The sequence below is a fragment of the Mya arenaria genome, chromosome 3 (genome assembly GCF_026914265.1).
Source record: "Mya arenaria isolate MELC-2E11 chromosome 3, ASM2691426v1".
Taxonomy (NCBI): domain Eukaryota; kingdom Metazoa; phylum Mollusca; class Bivalvia; order Myida; family Myidae; genus Mya; species Mya arenaria.
Window position 1 is genome coordinate 65467332 of NC_069124.1, and position 22289 is coordinate 65489620.

At 34.0% G+C, this 22289-nt stretch overlaps 1 protein-coding gene across 1 annotated transcript in view; it reads right to left on the reverse strand.

The window, feature by feature from the left end:
* The window catches only part of LOC128228870 (uncharacterized), a 36548-nt gene extending 18842 nt beyond the window's left edge, over positions 1-17706 (reverse strand). The window contains exons 1-2 of the mRNA XM_052940401.1: positions 17647-17706; positions 5483-5627 (exon numbers count right to left, since the gene is read on the reverse strand). The gene's annotated coding sequence lies outside the window, so the exon portion shown is untranslated. The remainder of the gene's footprint in view (positions 1-5482; positions 5628-17646) is intronic.
* Between the last annotated feature and the right edge of the window lie 4583 nt (positions 17707-22289).

Genomic DNA, 22289 nt, shown 5'->3' on the forward strand with positions numbered 1-22289 from the left:
TATTATTATATTGTTCTAAAGTGTGAGGATTTGCGTAAGTTATAATATTTCCTTTATGCCGCTCACAACATTGTATAATTCTTATGTTCATATATTGATAAATGATGTATAAATTATGTCATAATCTGTAAAACTTGCGTGTAATAAAGTATATTCTGTACTGGTCTGTTCGTTATATTGGGTGGAGACCGCATAGCTTGCTTTACAATATAGTTTTGGAAACTCTCTACCTTAAACATATACCAAAGTACAATTTAAAGGCAAATCAGGTCAATATTTGTATGTTCGGGAACTACATCCAACAGGGTAATATAAGCTATGTAAAGCCTTTGCCAGACAGTACTAAATCAGTACTATATGTAAACTTATACATAGATAAAGACGATCCACAGATGTAATATAACACTCCATACAAAGAGCAATCTTTGGTATAAAGACTTGGGAATGGAATACTTGGAGAAATGTGATTATATTGGACCAAATATTCCTAACTTTGTGGAATCACTTAAAATCGCAGAATGCCAGTGACACGGCAGTATTAATATAAACTTTGCTGTATTATTTAAGGAATGAATTGCGGGTTTGATGTCATTATCGGGATATGAACGCAATTGGGTTGGTCAATGTGTGTGGAGTCCGAAGGACTCCACGCGTACTTTGACCAACCCAATTGGGTTCATATCCCCGATAATGACATCAACCCCGCAAGTCATTCCTTATATTTACACCAATAGTTCATTATTTCATTCAAGAATTGTTAAAAAAATACTTCATTTCATTTAAGAAAACCTTTCAGTAACCCGTTCTTACCCATTCGGTAAATAGAACGACCCGACTATAACCGGAAACATTTTTTTCAAATGACGTCATAATAACGCGGGAAAAGATCAACTACTTGAAATCACTTTAAAACGTAAAATTGAAACACTTCTGGTACCAATATATTTAAAATATAATAAACTAACACTTTTAAAAATGTTGAGCTATATTTTACACAATACAACCAATAACAAGATCAATAGCTTTCATGTATATTGTTATGCAATGAATTACGATCCGAACATATCCGAAGATGTTGCGTTCATCGATTGATGAACGCAATTGCCGAAAGGCAGTTCATTTAAGGAATGGAAGTTGAGGTGTAAATATACTATTGTGTATGTGTATAAAGCTGTATGACTTTTCGGACATATAAAGAAAAATAGGTTATTGCTGTGGATTGGGAAAGTGGGTGTATTAAACATTTGCCATCCACGGCACTACCCTGTTAATCAATTTATGCGTCACAAATTCAATGTAAGATGGATCTTCATGGAACTAGTTTACGTAACTTCAAAACAAAGTGACATTCAGAATGCAAAAATTACTAGCCTATTACATTCTTCAACCGGTTTGTTCTTACAGTTGTGTTTAATCTGATACCCGATTTTATGTTCAATTACTTTTGTTTGGAAACCGACAACATGGATGAAAACAATTTTGAACTTTTGGCAAACGGTTTGCGAAATAATCACGAAAATATATGTTTCCTTAAAATGTACAGTGCATTCGACTTTGTCCAGAAGTCGGTACAATGTCACGTTAAAGGGTGCATGTCAAAGTCAGCTAAGTCGAGTCTAGAGAAACAGAATCCATAAATGAAAGAGTGAAATCAATTTCAATAATAAGGTAAGGTATTAGAAGGGTTTTAAGCAAAATGTCGTAGCATGCGTACTAGTTAATTAATGAAATACTCATTCATAAGGTGATTTCATATTAGCCGAGTTATTTTCCCTTATTTAACGGGTTTGACCTTCGCTCTACCGACACAGGCCAATACCACTTACTGAGGACAAATAACTCGGCCTGTATTAAATCATCTAATTCACATTATATCATTCATCAACTTATACGTATTTGACACGATACCGGGACAATCGTAGCACTAATACTTGACAATTGGTGACAGTATAAACCAAAATTCGCCCAATATCGACCAAAGTCGGCCAAAACGAGTTAATGCCGTTTTGATTGGCTACTTCACTCGCCAAATAAGCGATAAGTGGAACGGACCATTTACATTGGCATTCGTAACTCCGTTAATATGAGATGAGAATGCTGTAAAGATTATAAAAGGCAGCCCTTTTGTTTTTCGTTTTAACGACTGTTTTGAAAATTGAGTGCCTTGTAACTTCATAAACCTAAACTATATCAATAGCTTTGCAGTATTTTTCAGAACGTCTGTCTTTATATTTCCATGAGTATCAAAATAAATTTAATCATACCTGTTTTGTTCGAATTGTCTAAATAAGAATGGTTCATTTTGAATAGTTGAGCGCTATGAATATGATCTGGAAATGTACATGAAATACTTGAAAGTGGGGAGCAAATGGAGTTCAATTTCCATAAAGAGCTCTGAGTCATTAAAAACCCAGTATATCATGGAAATTTCACCCTGCCATGTTGTATAAACATATATATTAACTTTATTTTTTATCTTAATTCTTATGCTTCTAAACAGGGTTTTATTTTGAATTGACTTTTGGGATTGGCCGTTCAGTTTACATTATATTACTGAAGAAAGGGATATGTTGCCTTGACACAAAATACAAAACAAGACTATACGTAACATACTTGTGAGTACAGGTGAAATAAGGAAGGGACAAACAATTTGTTTAAGTCTTGGGCTTTACAATGTGCCCCTTGTTATCTTCTGTGTCTGGCGTTGATTGCCTCTTGAAATGTAATCCTTGAATAGATCACTATTAATGATTTGGCAGCCTAGCCTGCTAGACATGTCAATTTACCATCCAGTTATTCTGTATGTATTTAGTTCTTACATAAGCTACCATACTTAATCATACCAGGTAGAAGGGAATACACAAGACGACCTTGCTCCTTTTGTACTGGTTCAAATTTCCTCCTATAGCCTGGTTGAAAATAATATCCGGGCGGAAATATGATCACAGTCAAACGATGGCAATGTATCACCACCGACGAACAATGTAGTAGCTCACACGTGAATTCGACCAATGCGCTTTCTTCTTGTTAAGTTAACAAATTTAAGGAAGAAAACATGTGAAATCGGTCAACTTCTCGGCGATGATTGTCTAGGAAACAATAATTAAGTTGTTGACAATGGGTTTTGAGAGTTTTCCGACAAACGTGACAATATAGTTTGAGTTAATTCAGTTACAGCTTTTCAAGAAATGCGTATCTGTAATGTGATATATGGTTGCAGACATTAGCGTGGCCGGTTATAATTTAGTTACCAGACTCATCCCTAGGGAAATTATAATGTTCTGCTTCGCCTTTTATTTTCCGAGGATAATTGAAAGGCATCGTGACAACCAAATGATGCACTGATAGATTTTCTGTGTCATTAGAATGTCACCCACATGAGTCGATTATTTATCCAGTAATAGTAGAAAATTCTACGACCAAATACTTTCGAAGTATAAACTATAGAGTCGCAACACTTTCATAGATATTTGCCACATATTGATTGTTTCACAGCACTGCTCCAAATGAAAAGAACGGAAAAACAAAAATATATAATAAAGGTCAAGGCCACTGTTATTGTGCAAAAACTGAGACGAACTTCACACAAACATGCTTATCTGTTTATCTTGAACGTCCCTGGAACATGTCGAGCACCAGACCGTTCCATCGTTGCAAGAATATTATTGCTCGTTTGTCACGGAAAACATGCCATTTAGATCGAACTAAATACGTGACGCTAGTATAAGCCCACTATGGCTGAACAGTGCACACACAAGTATGTCAAGTCCTAACATGTAGTGAGATAACATGGGACACTGTTGACAAAAAACTATTCAATGATTAAGGTCTGCACAAATGTGCAACCAAAGCCGGAAATTGGGAAAAAATGATATGATTAATACTTGCTCAGTATACCTAGAGAAACAACATAATGTATATTCATTAATAATAATGAATAGTGAAATAAAACGGAATAACACCAACGATTTCCATGACCAATCAAAGAAGTGAAGTTGTGAATTTACTGTGTCTTTATTTTCATCATATAAACGTGATAGACAGTACCTCGTACAGAGACGATCGATTTCTATGAAATGGAGCCTTTCACAATATTTGTTCTCAATTATAAGCTGCTTTATCATAAATTGAACTCTTTACATTAAAGCCTTAAGCAGTTACGCAGTTCTTAGAGAATAATTGATTACCATGTTGCACGATTTGCTTTGACAGTGTTCTCATGCATAATGCAGTACATGAAGCGTAAAGAGTCATTTTGTCGATTCTTGTACTCAAGAATACAAATGTTTGTATACAAGATATTCCGGTACTTCAGACACGGTTGCATATAGGTCGTCGGGGATGAGAGAGGTAGAGGGCACCAGATAGAACATGTTTAGTAGTATGTTTAACTTTTATTATAAAAAGGAGCGGAGCGAACAAGGCCCTTCTGAAAGACCTTCTGAGTTATTAAGATTATATATTATATGTATTATGTACATAATATCAGTACGTGTATACCACGTGAAAAATTCGTCATAAATGCTACGTCAGAAGGAGGCAATATTTCGTTTGAATAAAGACTTGAAACAAAGATAAATTTACTATATCTTCACCATTTTAAATGAAACATAGCGCAGTCTACTTACTTACAGAGCCCCGCCTTCGGTCTTTTAACAGAGTTTGAGTGAGAGTTAAGTTTCTTAAAACACTTCGACAAACCTTTTTGCCACACCACTGCCTGATGGAGCACTTATCAAAACATTATATTGGAGACAGGTTTGTCGAATTGTTGTAACTCCGTTAACAAAACAAAGGCGTGGCTCTTCAAGAGGCATAGACTGCTCTTTGTTTCATTTAAAATGGTGTAGAAAAATAACAATTCTCTTTGTTTTACGTCTTCATTTTAAGCAAAATGTTGCCATCCGACGTAGCATATATGACGTATTTTATCACGTGGTCTTCACACACTGAAAAAGTTTTTACTCGTTTTTACGCGTTATTTTCCTCGGTGCTCATCGGGAGATATTCGTGGGAAGGGGCAGTACGAAATTTGAGCAGCGATATAAACGATACCTCTTAAATTGTCAAGTAATTCACATCGGCTCTGATTATCGCCAGAATGGATTATTTTCAAGGCATTAAGCCACCCTAGGGGATTATTCAATGCAACCGAACTAAGGTGACGCGCAAATTAATCGGGGGTGACCCCTTTTTCTACCTTGGTATTGATTGTGTAAAATCATCGTTGTTTTTCAACCATTTATTGGCATCTGAATAGAATATTGGGTAATTTACCACATTTAATTCTCATGGTAAAATCCCTCCCTTTAATTCTATATTCCCCCTTAAAACTGCACGGGAAGCAATTATCCAATATGCGTGGACAGACCTAAAGCAATACAACAACTTCTCTTCTTGAAATAGTTATAACATTTTTCGTCATACAAACATTATCTGACTGTTAAAAGAATTCCTTACAGAATTACCCGTCGGTGTTTACCTGCCGGAAGGAGAGCGTCCTGGTAAGTGCTGGAGAGTCATGGAGAACTCGGACCGGAAGTACCCGGCGTCGGGGAGCACCAAGCGTCCACTGACTGGCTCTAGAACTCACAGCGTCAACATTTGGCGTCACCAATCACATACGTCTGAAATAAAACAACATTGCAGTTGAAAGCACATGTTTCGTTTTAATAGTATCCAGGCAATCAATCATAATTCGAAGTTCTATATCTATATGAGGTCAGTGGAAGCAACCAGTGTTTTCTTTCATCAACATATCTATTAAAATTAATAATCCAACTTACAACGAAAATTCTTTTACTTTTACAAGCAGTATTTGGCATTCCATTCTGCTGCTGAGGAAATTGCTATATCTAAATCCATGACACCAAATAGCAACGACGTAAGAATTTTTTCACAGCATACCGCTTCTTTGATTAAAACCTTATTCTCCATTGCAAGAACTGCACAGCTCTTATCTCAATAATAAATTCTCTTCCCGACACTCCAGAATGTCACATAAAAGTTACGACAGAATTAATAGAATATTTCGTGTCCGAACTAGTTCTAACCTAGGAAACCTATGATCGAACAATTGCAATTTTCCACGGCACATACAGAACTGCCATTAAAGGTCCTGTTTTTTCTGCGGTCCAGCTTTATCTATTTTTATGTAAGGAGAGTTCAGGCCAACCAAGCATGGTCCAACAGAAGCGTATAGAGAAGCAGATCGATTCCCTTGTTGAAGCTTGGCTAACTTTATTAGCATTGTATGATCATTCTTGAATTAAAAGCTGGGATGTTTCAATTTACCGTTAATACAGAGATTCTGGGACAGTGATGAGAACAGACTTACATGTTCAGTTACATGGCTCATATGATGTGACAATGCCTTAATCGTACATATTAATAAAGTAATACTTGGAAAAACATTGACGACAATGTACACTTTCTGTAAATAAATGATAGAAACGTTTTTTGTTGAGAACAAAATGACTTTTGAGCGACAAACATTGCACAGCGATAGATTGAAATATAGGGAAAATGTAATTGATCGTCTGGATAGAAATTAATTAAATACCAAAAAAACGTTATCAAGTGATCACACTGTTACTTATAGTCAGGTGTACGCACAACCTTATTTCAAGTACGAAGCCAGGGGCGTAGCTAGACTTAAAAAACCCGTAGGCCTGATGGTTCTATGTGAGTTTGGGGACTTTTATATGTGCATTACATTCACTTAATTATATTTGCAATTATTACAATAAAATCAAACAATACACACTTCGCGTTGTTTAAACACCAAACTTTGGTTAACAAACAACACACTTTTGAGTTGTTCAAAGTGTTCGAGTAGCTATTAGTTGTTATTGCATTTTGGGGGTATTTAAATTTTGTCATTTTTCAAAAAAGTTGTAGGCCCAGGCTACGCCACTGGAAGCATTCAATTGATTGTATATTTGTTACGCTAAGTTGATATGGTGATAAGTGATATGTTAATAAGCCATGTTGCCATGTGCAGGTATTTTGATCGTGTTGCCTTAATATATATTTTAGTACACGAATCCGATGAGTGTTCAGTCAGTAATATCAAATTGGCATAATAAACTATGAATTCGTTAGTTGGATCACTCTGTTAAAACGTATACAGTCATTACATCAACTCTTTAATTACGTTCTAGAATTTAAATATTGATCGTCGCTTGCCATTAGGGACACATGTCTGTTTTTGAAATGGATATTGGTTATGGAAGGTATTGCATAGCCACTTGTAGCCTCCGGTTATAGTTATCAACCTGTATTTGTATTCAACATTCTGGATTATAAGAATCGGTTTGAAAATGCAAATTCATATTGTTTCAAAGTGCGGAGACAGGAAGGCACAGTAGCAAAGTAATAAACACCAGCGGAATCAGTGGGGGGGGGGGGGGGCTGGGGGCGTAAGATTGTCTTTAGAGAGTACCTTCCCACCCCACCCTGCAAACATATATAATCTTTAAATTTCGGTTCTGATGTTCGGGCAAATGTCAATAGAATGTGCCCCCTAAGTTACAACCCCTGAAACGTCAGTTCTTAGATCCGCCACTGATAACAATGCGACCAGGGTGCAGATGAGTTTCAACTAAATCATATATAATTTAATACCTTCTTTAAACGAAACTGTTAAATTACAAGTAAGGACACACATAAACACATACAGAACAAAATATAACGTCAAACTGTTTAACTAATAGAAAAATCGTATAAACTTAAGGTGAATTTGATTTACAAATTAATGATTTTAGAATCTTATTCTAACACGAGGTGTATGATGAAAATATCAGCAGGATAGCTTTAATGTAAACGCAGGAATCTCAAAATAACTTGACCTTGATATAAATAATACGTTGACAATTACATTGAAAAAGGCTCTGGATTTTTGTTTGATAATATTCGGAAGACTATGTGGTCTATGCACACACGGGTCAACCGTCGTTCAACTTTCAATAGTCATGTTTTTTGAAAATGTTTATGAAGAACGGTGCGACATCAATAACGATAACATGTTTTAAATATGGCGTTGGGCCGATTGTTCAGAACTGTTTAAGTTGTATATGTTTTATTGAAATATATGAGCACATCATGACCATCATGGCCAATAACATGCATCTGTTTGGATCAGGCCAAATGATGATCCAATAACATGCATCTGTTTGGATCAGGCCAAATGATGATCCAATAACATGCATCTGTTTGGATCAGGCCAAATGATGATCCAATAACAGGCATCTGTTTGGATCAGGCCAAATGATGATCCAATAACATGCATCTGTTTGGATCAGGCCAAATGATGATCCAATAACAAACAAGGGTATTGCGGTGTCAGGAAAACGCAACATATTTCTATAATTTGACTAACCTAGTTTTTTAAATCGGGACACAGGCCAAGTGGAAGGGTAAGTGATCGTTAACGATATTCAGTCCCCAGTTCTCCTGTTCAAAGACGGTAGCCCCAACATGTATTTGAAAGTCGGTGTAATCTGTGTTTGATGCCTTGTATGGTTGAGTGGCCCTCGTTGATTGTATCCATGTCGTTTTATTATGCGCCTCTAAACAATGTCATTGTTAAATTGTTGGCTATGCTATTGTGCTTGTCCTTTGTAATTTTCAGTATGTTATTACCAAAATTCTTGGTTATACAGCATGTATAACACACATTCTTTCATTACGGCAAAAAGGCAAATACACGCTTTAGCGTTAACCTTACCATGGTTTTAAATGACATCTAACACGGGTTTCAAGCATCTCCATTCTAAGTGAAATTTCATTTGACAAATGAGGGTATGTTTAACACGTATATGAAGAGTATATTTCATAGCATGAAAACAAATGAACCAATTCAGAAGTGGATTACATTTCATCAATGTTGAGTGTTGTAAGAGTGAAATGAAAAGAGCAAATAACGTTGAACAGAGATACGTACGTCACCAACAAGAAAAGGGAATACTAAAATAACATATAAGTAAACTATCTTTGAAAGACACAAGTGGCCTTAACATTTCTTTCGAATTGGATAACGAAAATAAGATCATGTTTAATTTTTAAATGACAATGTGTTAATTTGTACTTTCTTTGACATATTTATGAGAAAAACACGAACGAATTTTTAAGCTTTAAAGAGATAATAAAGCCTTTTTTAAAAATGTGCACACAATTTAAACGCGAAGTCCTACGCCGGTACATTTTTAAGATACTCATGTTTTATCGCAAATATAATTTTTCGATGCCATTCATACTTGAATACGTGTACTAATACTTTATCTACTTTGACATTTATTTCATATGTTTATGTAAAGTAGTTAAATCAACAATATATTCCACGAATACACCCGTGTATAGGTAGGGTAATTGTGGACTAGCGTTATACATGAACTGAGAAGGTTTTCATCCTTACTGTTATTGTTCAACTATTTTCTGACTGCCTTTTAAAATCATGGTGAGAGGTTTGATTTTCTGTTATTTTGTCACCATTCTAATAGTACATTTTTTATAATCACTTATATTTCGGCAATACAACGTTCAATTTGATACATTAAGAATGGAATTATCTTATATTTGTATTCAATGGGATGATATAATTGCTCTACAAGAGACGTTTTACATGTTTACATTCACAAGAATAATACCATAAATGAATCATGAATATTCACTGGAGCCTTGCTTGTTCGAAGGATATAACTAGTTTTCTATATCAAGAGGTATTGTGTATTACAAGGCAGTTAAATTTCTTTAAACCTTTAACTTAATGTTGATTTGTTCAAGTGCATGTTGGTGGGTGGTGTTTTCGCTTACCCCCAGATGAGTGCAGTTGATTAGATTTTCCAGGATGGAAATACGATTACACTGCGAGTTGTTTCATTGTCTCGTATCTATAACTAACATGAATAGCAGACTATGGACCGGTTTGTCACAATTATGTATCACTTGCTGACAGCTTTGCAATAATTTTTCTAAAACAATTGCAGTAAAGCAATTATGTTGAGAAAAAGCGATGAGCACATTTTCATTTTTTCTCCTATTTTTCTCATTTTGAACTAATGTCCTTGGCCACACACAAGCAAGACTATGATAGCTGTAAAAGGCTAACACCATTGCAAATGATGTCCAATAAATTGGACACATATTTGTCCCCTAAGGTTTTCCAGACGCCAATACTTGTTACGAACATTTCACAAATGTCCTCTGGTTTCTCCTCATGACAGATGATCTACAGTCGTGGTTGATGGCCGAGACATAGAAGCAGTGTTTAATAGGGAAGTCAAAATCATGTTGCTGCAAGTAATTACTTACCAAGATTCCACTCACCACGTAAAAATGTAAGAGGACAGTTATCGTGATTGTTATCCTGTGATTGACGATTGAACTTCGCGAAGAAGAATATCTTTAGTACTCGACAAATGATAACTAAAGTCAAACGTGCTAGCTTTGAAAAAAAAAAATAGCTGCACATTTGTACTTTCTATTCATATCGTTATTCCAAGTCAATATTTTCAAAAGTTTTATAAATAACAGCCTATTTTATCGTTCGCAACTGAAAACAATGCTACTACAATGTAAAGAACGCTGAAACATGCATCCTACATACACCCTACATGAACCCTACATGTACCGTTTGTGTATCATACGTAAACCCTACCCACGGAAGATTACCTAGAGCGTTCGGGATTTTATATGATGGTAAGTAATCTTACGTACTAATGAATAGTTTTAACATTTGGTGGTTGTTTCAAGCAGTCCACAAAAAACTCAAGCTCAAAAGGCAATATACAAATTTAGAAAGTATTCAAATACATTTGTTTGTATGACTTCTGGGAATAAACATTAACTATTTGAAAGACGTATTTCTAAAAGCCAATTTTGTTGTATGGGTCTGAAATCTGGGGCTCTTTGAGAATAATTCATATAGAAAGAATACATATGCAATTTATCAAATATATACTATCTGTAAAAATGTCCACACAATGATTTTACTTCAGCAGAGACGGGGAAGGTATATTGAATGGTTTAAAGTCATTTATTCTACGGAACACAATTACATTAATGTATTAACAAAGAAATAAGATACGATATTGTAATTCGTCCTTTTAAAGACAACTTTGCTTAACAAGTAAAATCGTTCTAGGTTCATTGGGATTCTGTTATGTTTGGTTATTACAAAGTGTAATCCTAAATTTGTATTTCTTTTTTAAACAAATTTTCAAAGATAGTTTTGTTCAAAACGCTTAAGTAGACTCAACAAGTCTGATGAAAGTATTTTTCAATTCGTTATTATCGAGAAGTATAGGGATGCTCTCATCAATTTCAAATTATCCTCGCATAGACTAAGCATTGAAACTGATAGATGGAATAATACAGATAGTGTTAAGAGGACTTGCCAATCATGTAACCATTTAGAAGATGAGTTTCATTTCCTTTTTGAATGTAAAATATATTCTGAATTATTAAAACTGAAATAATTTTATGTTCTCCTCTGTTCTATAAACATAAGCTTGCGCTGTTATTTTGGTTCCTGTTTATTTTATTTTTTGTTTAACTGCAAATCAATAATGTTCTCTTCTGTTCTATAAACGTATGACATTTACGTTTTATGCGTGAGCTGTTTTTCCTGGTTGCTGTTCATTTCTCTTTTGTTTAAAGCTTTGTTTATTGTAGCAAAGGAATTGTCCCTGTATTCTATATCAATACGCATGGCCAAACCTATTACAAAAATGGTATGCACATGATTTAATATTTAAACTTGTTAGGATAAAAGACGAACGTCTGGTATTTAAATTTAATATTAAAATCAATGACGTTCTGTTGTAAACAAAGAGTATTGTTCTAATATCAATACAGTGAAATAGTAAAACCTAAGTACATTCAGTCATAAACAAATGTTAGTAAGAAAGGATGTCACCTAAGTGTTCTGAATAAGACAATCTACATATGCATGGCACGTAGAACATAAAGGGTTCTTTTGTATAAGGCAATGCTGGTGATAGCTGTTATGTAATAATTCCAAAATAACATACAAAATGCAATTGAAATGGAACCACAATCCGCTTAAGTCTAAAAGCAAAGCACACCTTTTTTCGAACAATTTTTCTTTCGTTGTTATCTAAAACATTGCTGAAATTGCATATGAGCTCTGGCGCGTATTTGTTTCGTAAAACTTGTCGTTGGAAGCGCATACACGTCAAATGAAATGCTTTTTGTTCTTTCCCTGAACATTAATTGGCAATAACCTAGTTCTGTCTTTACAACGGAGTCATCTTTAACAAAATGCATACATTTCATAGTAGATTGACTCTAGTACTTAAAAGGCTATGTTCCTGATTACTATAAAGGAGTTTTTGATTTTCACTGCTTTCTCTTACATTTCTACTAGTACCATTTTCCTCACCTATTCCTCAACTAACACCCAATAAAAACAGAACACTATGTTATTTCTCAAAATGTATAACAAGACTTTTGTAAAAACACAATCATTACATGTATGATCTATATGTACATTTGAGCAAATTCATATGAAAACACAACACAAAAAAAAACAAGATTGTACGGTCGTGTTTTGTCCTGTTGATTAAAGTAAGTGTTTAGTTTAAATGTAAATTCAACACACATATACAAGTAAATACGTTATGTCTTACAGACGTTTTCGTATGAGCCCAGCAACCAAAACATAAACCGTCAAAATGATATGCTATTTGTTCTTTTTCTGAACATTAATTGGCAATGACCTAGTTCTGTCTATACAACAGGGTCATCGTTAAATTCTCGACCACTGGGATCATCCAATTTTTCCCGATTATCCAGTTTGTTTTTGATTTGTAGAATATCAAGTGCTACATGTGGAATTTCTAATGAACAACATGATTTAGCAGTACATATATATAAGCTTGATTGCAAATACAATGTTAACTACATGGTAAAGCAGTCTTACGGGAAAGTCTACTTCAAGGCCTAATAAACGATTAAAAAGAGTAACGCACACGAAAGCAAACATAAATAACATGAAATATACTATGAGTTTTCAACAAGTATTAGGGCTTCCACCTTAGTTTGGTCAGCGAAAACAGGCCTTCACAGGTGTTCACTGGTGTTTAAGCGGTTTGCCAGTTTTCAACCTTACTCATTCCTGTTCTGCAAATTTGATATTCTTTAAACAATTATATTCATACTTAACACACACAACTGTATATATTCTTTCCAGAAATATCCCCATTCTTGTCTTAATATATTAAAAAAGTCATAACAAATCTTTAGTTTGAAGACATTTCACTCACATTTCATGCTTCTTTTAACAGAGCAATATGGTTCGTTAACGGTGATAAACAAGGGATAACGGTAAATCACCCTCACAACTGAAACTTATTATACCCCCCGGGAGACTGGCGGTGCCACTGTTCATTACTCACTTTATAAATGTCTGGTTTCGTTATCCATTATTAATGAAAAGGCACCCACATAGATGCACAGTTGGTCTAGAATATTTTAATGCAGTAAACCTGATATTTGAAATTATTTAAACACAAAACTTGCCAAGATTGTTTTTGTATTTGCATGCAATACGATTACTCATACCGGATCGTCTCTCGACCTTATATATACCGTTTCAAAAGTTGTTTTTAGCACCAAAATGTTAGTTTTTGATTGATTATCAAAACAAGACCACAAACTATAGCCTGATTTCCCAATAATGATTTTCGATGGAAACTTTCCAATTATTTGGGTAAATTCTAGTGAACAAAATGCAAAAACCATCTCTTTAATACCCTATAATTCTTGAGGTATTCTATATCGAACATATATTGGTCATTTCGAAATTTGAAAAAGAAATGTCGCAGACATAACGACATTCTCGATCTTTCCATGGTGTCTGGGTCACCAAGTACTGCACTGCTAAAAATCTCCCTTTTATATATACAAAATCATTTATATGATTTTCTCCGGAAAGGCCCCTAAGCCCTATCAAATTATCAACACAGACTGTTTATTACTTCAGCATATCATTTTTGCTGAACTGGGTATTGCCACTATTATAATTGTCTAAGCGTCGAAGCGGAAGCCAGCTACTTCATTATGCAAATTCAAATTTACAATTTTCAATTCAATATAAGTAGTTTGCTGACAAGACATATGAAGAAGCAAGTTTAACAAATGTTGAAGCAGTTTAAGGCCTGGAATATTTTATTATGTATTTATCGTCACTCTGAGCACCATATAGAGTTACTCTCTTGGCTGTTGTTGACAGGTAGACTCATCTATGTCTCGTCTCTGTAAAACATGCTAAAGTTTAAAACCCTTCTTTGGCAATCGTAAGAGAGTCCTCATAGAGACACTGGGTGAAACGCCAACTGGTTTGATGGAAATAGTGCTTCAAAGGAAAGGTCAATGTCACACGTGGTCTCAATAAATTGAGGTTTTGACAGTTTGAAAAATATAAAAAGTCTCTTAACCAGTATGTCATTTCAACTGTTAAACATTTCATTCATTCAGCAGCTGTTTTTGCAACAATATATATGACTTGCCACAATTTGAAAGACCTGAAAGAAATGTTCAAATAAATCAAGATTTTTAAATGTTCATTCTTTTGCATGAATAATGAATACATCCTTTAATACATGTTAAATGTTTTAAAAAGCTTTTCTATTATAACAATGGAATATTTTATCAGAATTTAGCTCAAAAACCATTTGAATGAAACACATACGTTCTGCATTAACAGTTGTAGATGTCTAGCTATCTGATTCTATTAAAACAACAATATATTGCAGCTTTGTGGCCATTGTTTCTTTTTCAAAATTTGTAACTTGGAAGTGAATTCTGGTCAAAATTAGTTGAATAATCTTGAACCTTTTGGTACAAAATGTACTCATACTTTTATATTACATCTAAAGATTGGAGATCATACCATTGCAAAACGTCCATACCATGTAGAGTTTGCAATGGCGTCAATACAAATTACGCATGCTCTCCGAACCCCTAGCACAATTATGAATCCACATAAATGGAGGGCTAGCTACGCCCCTGCAAACCGAATTGAAAGTTCATTGAAGTTAGTTAAAATCGCTCATCTCATTATCACACCAAACATGTTGTAAAGGATATCTGTTTACACTTGCACAAATGACATTTTGAAACATTATAATTTTTGGCTTGCCTTAGCCACTAAGCTGGAAGAAATAAACAGTTCAGGAAATATTTACTATTCCAACATCGTGTATTTAACAAGAATTTACAGTTGTTCATTTTTCACTTACGGCGTTTCGTATTCTCCATTGAAGGGTAAATCCTCTGGAAAATTTGCATTGCACTCATGTTACACAATAAAGCACGAAATGGCCATAAATCTACAACGGAAGCTTGCAATCGATTTTATTCCTATCCAATTCTGTAGTTGGATATCAGATATTTTCGTTTGATCTCAACTGAAGACGTTTTTATGTAAAACGTAAATCTTGGAAACAGCGGCAATGGTCATACAGAAAAACTACAGAATTCAAAAGCATTTTAGATAAGTCGTCTTTGAATGGACATAAAAGATATACTACAAACCGACTGAGGAAGAGAGACCATGGTTTCATTGTTCGTATTTTTATATAATAAGAAAATACAATTTGATGTTAAAGAACCGGTATGTTTTTTTGCGATCATCGTGCTGTAACCTAAGAGAATTGTGTAAACTGGAATTCATAAAATGACTATCATGTACTCAAGAGGAGACAGCCAATGATTCTTCACTCTGATGTCCTTTCAGGACACACTGATCACAGACTTACTGACACCCAACAAGAGCAGCAATACTTTAAACATTAAAATATCGTGATTACAATACCATGTTAAAAAGTGTAAACTAAACCTAACTAAGCCTAACTGAGTACAGGAATGGCTGTTCTAACAACAAGATAAACTGTGTAAACTTAACCCCTTTGTATTGATACACCGATAATCTGGGTTATTCATCAATAATTTACTATGTATTGTCTTATATAGAATAAATATTATAAGTAAACGTATATCATAATTTTATGTATATTATTGTTTCGTTTCGAATTGAAAGACACATCAACGGAAGGCGTATAACATCTCGCAGCTTAATTGTTGATACCTTACTTACCTCAAAGTATTTATTTCAACGCGTACAGCAATCGGTTTCGTGTTTTCTCTTACCTTCTACAAAAACATTAATACACCATATTGCTCACTAATTAAAATCCAGCTTAAAAATTGGCACCCCGGTTTAAACAACGTCTTGTAACAAACTTGTTTAATGCATGTATTGTGAAAACAATTCTCGATCTTAGACTATTAAGTGTTCTTCTGTTTTATCGATTTTTGCTAATATGTGGGGGATATTATTACGACAGGATACTTTTCTGACGTCGTATATCACGCCGATTTTTATGTGTAAACGCGTATCTGTTGAGTTAGGGTAGCATGTTATTACACGCAATAGACTTGATACAGGTCCTTCGATTAACTACACCTGGTGTCTTTTTTGCTTTTTTAAACGCATTTCTTATAATTTCCACCAAATAAATACACATTGATTTTACACGAAATTTCCAAGAATTTCAATTTCAGAAATATTGTCTTAAATCAATCGAATTAATGATTAACTGTGTTTTCTTGAATGTAAATACAAATCAGCAATATAACACATTTGAATAAATTCCATTAGGATATTTATTTCGTTCCTGAAATATATGTTATTGAATAGAAAATAATATTGTATTATTTTTTTTTTACAAAATCACCAGTGTTAAAAAAGATATAACTCAACACCTGTCACTTTGCTGATAGACAGTTTGTCAGAAAACGACAATACTATTATTTCAATATGTCGTGATGGTTTTTCACTGTATACGGAAACGGAAATTGATAAAAGGTATAAAAGAGTAAAATGTGACTCTTTAAAAGAATTAGTTTAAGTGATTTCATTAAAATGTGCATGCATCGAAATTGTGTGATTTCTAGATAAACATAATTACTTTTAGTCTTAAGTTTGTGCACCAAAAAGTTATCGAGTTATAATTTAATCGATTTTTTATGGTAAAATTTGAAATGTAGGAATTTACTATTATAGATTTAATACATTTTGCAAATTAGAAATGACATTATTTTCTAAACAAATCATATAAAGAATTCAGACGAATTACAAATTTTCGAATTCAAATTCTGTTTGACAATGTGTACAAATAAGCGTAGATATTGCAAATTAAGCGAATTTAGGAACGACTTATTTATGGTCGATATTCAGGTAAGTGGATCATTAAGTATGGCGTCATGTATGACGTCACGGCCCGAAATATGAACCGACCAATAACCAGAATAGAATGCAGCTGCCATGCAACGATGAAATGGCACAGTAAAACTTGTAGGGTGTGTTACTGCACCGGGAAAGTTTGATTCAAGGTTTCCAATGTACCATTAAATGCCATTTTCATTGTGTGTACCTTTTAACAACATCTCGAACCAATTTATGACTTGTCACGTTGATGCGAACTTACTTTTCTCTACACCTGAATTTCTACAACGAATAAGTAAATAAACCGTTATTTAAGAAGTTCAAATCCAACCAATAAGATACATTAATAACGAATCATCAAATCGGTTGATTCTTCTCTATGGTAAACAACTTACTGTGTTTCAATACTCTCCATCGGTAAATCCTCTAGACATTTGCTAAACACTCAGTATGCACAACAATGCACGACATGACCAAACATCGCTTAAATATCGTTCGTATCAATCACAGTAGTTAAAAATCTTATTGCCTTCGTTGGCTCTTAAACGAAGACACATATCCTTATGATAACCATCAGTGGCTAACAGTAACAGTGGTCATATTGGAAAACCACCGAAAGCAGGAAAAAGCTCAGAAAAGATATGTCTGTAAAAAGAGTCATTGAAATAAACTCAGCAGAGGTATTGTAAACTTATTGGAGAAAAAATGCCTGTGGATGGACAAATAATATCACCGCTGTCCTTGTGTGAGTATGCATGCCTGTGTGTAAGTGTGAACATGTGAACATGTATTTGATATTTGTGTGGAAGAAACTTGTATACAATGTCACTCGATAATGCCCTCCTGGATTTTTCTGTATAACTCTCCATTAATTTCATCATATCCTGGCGATGTGTCAACTTTAAAGCTTTTGTCTTCAGTGTCAATGTTGTTCTACTAAACATGTTTTTATCTTTTCTTATACTCAATACAACCTTGTAGAATTTTCATAATGTATTCCTTATGTATTCACCGTATAATGAGTGTATATCGAGTGCGACTTATTTGCATTTTACTTCAAGGTTAAGGTCACAGATAATACAAACATATTTTTCCCCTGACAGTGTATCTATTACACCTTGCTGCATTTTCTGTAACGATGACTAGTTGTTTCAATAAATCGATCGTTAAAGCATCTCATTGATTGTAAATGTAATTGAGATAATATCAATGCCACATGTCTGCAGTAAATAAGGGACTATTTTTGATCATACAGAAATATCGACAGACAATAACGTGTTTTTAATAGAAAAATGCAATCCATACGTAAGCACAACCCATTTGTAGCTTAATATAAGTTGTTTACAATAATGTATATCAAAAACAACAGCTTAAACTGATAAATTGCGTTTGTCTTTACATATTGATTCTTATTTGCGAACTTCTTTGTACCAGCCAGATTTTACTCAATCAATGACGTTGCTGATTCTGTTTCCAATAAGGCGAACTTAGGAATGTCTGCGACGACACACGCTCTCTATTCAAGAATGGTTATATACACTATAAATGAGCAATTTTCAAAGTCTTAGAAATAAGGGTAATTTCCATAGAGATAGTTAAAGTGAAATTGTAATGCAATTCTACTGACATGTTTCACCATTTAAAACAAACGTATTTTGATATTTATGCAAAAAGCTACAGAAACAAGCTCAGTAGCAAAAAGTTTAAACATAAACCCGGTTTAGTGGCACTGGGCAAACGCCAAAGACATAGAACACAAAATCACAGACAAGAAACATAGAAGAACAGCACAAAACTCCACAAACAGTGCAGTGCATACATACTATATATATAACAAATAGGTATGTTTATCAAAAATGCAATCCATACGGTAATCAAGATATATAATCGGATATGGTAATCAAGAATTGTTAGGTACCGCCTTGGAACGTTCAGTAAAATGTAAGTTTACTGGGGGTTTAAACCAGTTTATGCGCACAAACCTCAAGTGTTACCAAATAATAACTGGTATAATTACTAATATGATGCCAATTTACGTTACTTCTGTCATTATCTTGCTCCGATTAACCTTATTTGTTTAATGTTGTTATCATTGATAAGTGTTGGGACAAATGTGAGATTGAGAACTTATAGACTAGTTTAAGTCCCATGCGTAATTATCGATCGCTGATATTTCACAGGAGGTATCTCCCACCATTTATTAATACATATAATTTGATGTACGAGGGCACTTTAATAAGTTCGGCTATATGGTAAATAACATACAAAGTACAAGAGCTATACCAAATTACTTTGCTTTAACGCCACAATTATTGCCACAAAACACAACACATTTTTGTCATTGTTCTAACGCAACAGAGTAGTCTGCGCTTGGTATATGCTTAAGGAACTTACATACTTTGCTTTAAAGGACATTTTCAGTATTATATATCATCCCCAGTAGCACGTTTGAGACTATAAAATAAAACAGAAACAAGGACATACATTTAGAATATTAATAATAAGGTTTAACACGAAATGTCCTTTTCTGTCCTATGTTCTACACAGTGCTCAGGTGTGTTTGTGAAGCTGTGTTATTACTGATCAATTTCCAAGAGCTTAACGATTATTAAATGTGCTTTTTCCTTTCAATAGGTCCATATTTTGTGTCAAGGAGTGGGCAGTATTCTAAATTCTGATTGTTGCTATTACTTTACCACTCATGGAATGGGAAAATAATTGTCAAAATATTTTACCTATATCTGTATTTATTGCATCATTATGAACTGGTATGTGTCACCTCTCTCTCTCTCCATTAAAACATGTTTTATGGCAACGGTCGGTGTAACACCACAACCCAGATGTGTCTCCGGGGAAATCAAACACACACACACCTACTTGAATACGAAAAAGTAAAAAGTTCATACTTAAAAGTCATAACTTAGATAACAGTACTGGTTTGACATCAAACAAGACATTTGCAAACTGGTGGAATTCCACATATGCCTTAAATTTTTGTTTAATGTCTAAGCATTAATCTAGCGTTCTTTAATCCGTAATTATGTGAAAGGAAATTTTATTATCTTTCTATGACATTTCATGTGGCTGACAACTTTCGGTTTATTTAATTGGTTGTGTCTTGATCAATGTCATCAATTATGGTAACATTATCTATATCACTATACTATAAAGGAATATAGCGATTGACATTTCCAGAAAAGTAATACAAATCACAATGAGTAAAACGCTAAAAAGTATTTAAAACATTTTTTTATCTGACTTTATTGTTTTTGTGTAATACGGTCCTGCTTCTTCTTCTTTGAGACATAAAAAAACTGTCGGGTCGTTCTAAAGTGCTGTCCAATTAGCTCACTATATAGAAAGAGAGGGATATTGCTGACAAATTGCTGACCAAATAGATACAGGGTGAAATTATTACTAGTAAAATGAAAGAAGTATGAAGGGTTATTTTATGTTTCATTATGTGCTATTAGTTTGTTAAATATTTTATAATTTTATTTTAAGTTGATATTTTTATATCATATACTAGCGTTTATTTGCAAGCTACATGCACACTGGCTTACTAGCTTCAAGGTCGATCATTTTAGTCTAAACGAATGTTCTCAAGAACTCAGTTCCTGTTGGTCATAAATATTGACGCCTTTAAAAAAATATATTAATACAGCACATGTCGTTTCGTTACCCTTTTTAGAGATGAAAACATCTGTTATACTGTGCATGGCCCTATGCTATTTCTTTCAAAAATCTGCAATGACACAGGAATTACCCAACAACAATTAAAGCCACACAATCTCTATTAGAGCTGCATGTCGAACATTCAAACCATTCGGACACTCATCCCGCTGGTTTACCACGGCCGAGTATCTTTTTTTAAGGCTCTTCTGGTTGATAATGGCAATCATTATGTCCACTGTCCCTTAATCAGTAATTTTCAGCAGATTTAGAAAACTAAGGTTATGTCGGAATAACATTACAATTACATAGAGCTACAAATTACCCCACTGAAGGAAACCCCATATTCAATCTCAAGAAAATGCAAATCAGCATGTGTATGTCTCGTTCTAAAATTGTTTTCTCCGTTTTTCTCAGCATCTAAGGTTGTTAGCCAGACTCGGCGTTTGTTACTTACACCCTGTTAATGTTCTGTGATTTCTCGTAATGACACTTCATGGGAATCTATATTTGGATTCATTATGGTTATGTGCCCTGAAGAAAATCGAACAATAATTAATTTTTATAGATGTTTAATGTGATGATTAATTAAATAGAAGTTCAATAACATACATTGTTTATCTTCCGCCTGGTCCTTAGAACCATTTGAGATATACGCTAATGAAAGGGAACTCCTATTTGCTGACAGTTGCTTCGAACTCGTCTTTTGCACAATACAATTATTTTGTTTCATAATTGTATTTATTGAAAGAACTTTTCAAACAAAGGTGAAATCCCTACAGAATGTATGTATAGGCTGAAAATGCGCTAACATTATCTGGAAGTCTGACGCGTTGGATGTTGTACGTGAATTTATGGTACATTTAAAGAATGTGTTTTGGACATTCTTTTGTAATATTGTGAATTATTAACTGAGCCCCTTTGCTTAACTTGAAAATACATCTTACTTTCGGAAAAAGGTTAATAAATATGTTTCGCATATTCGTTTAAGTTCGACCAGTAAATACGGATTTGCAATTGAATCTCAGACAATTTGATAAAATTCAATCAAATAAAATGGACCGTCATTCAAGTACGTATCAAATTTAATATTATACCAATTCAAAAAAAATACTATAGGGAATGCATTTTCTTGATTAAACCGATGTCAAATCATTCACTTCTGTGATATTTTTAATTGTTTCTTACATGATCTTGGATCTTGTTTACATATTTCAATTACAAATCGCCTACCATAAACTGAATGCAATTAATAAACTTTCTTTAACAGCATTATGATAATAAATGCTATACAAACCACGGAACAAGCTTCGTTGTCAAGGCTTCAAATATAAACCCCGTTAAGAGGCTAAAGATAAAGGCCCAG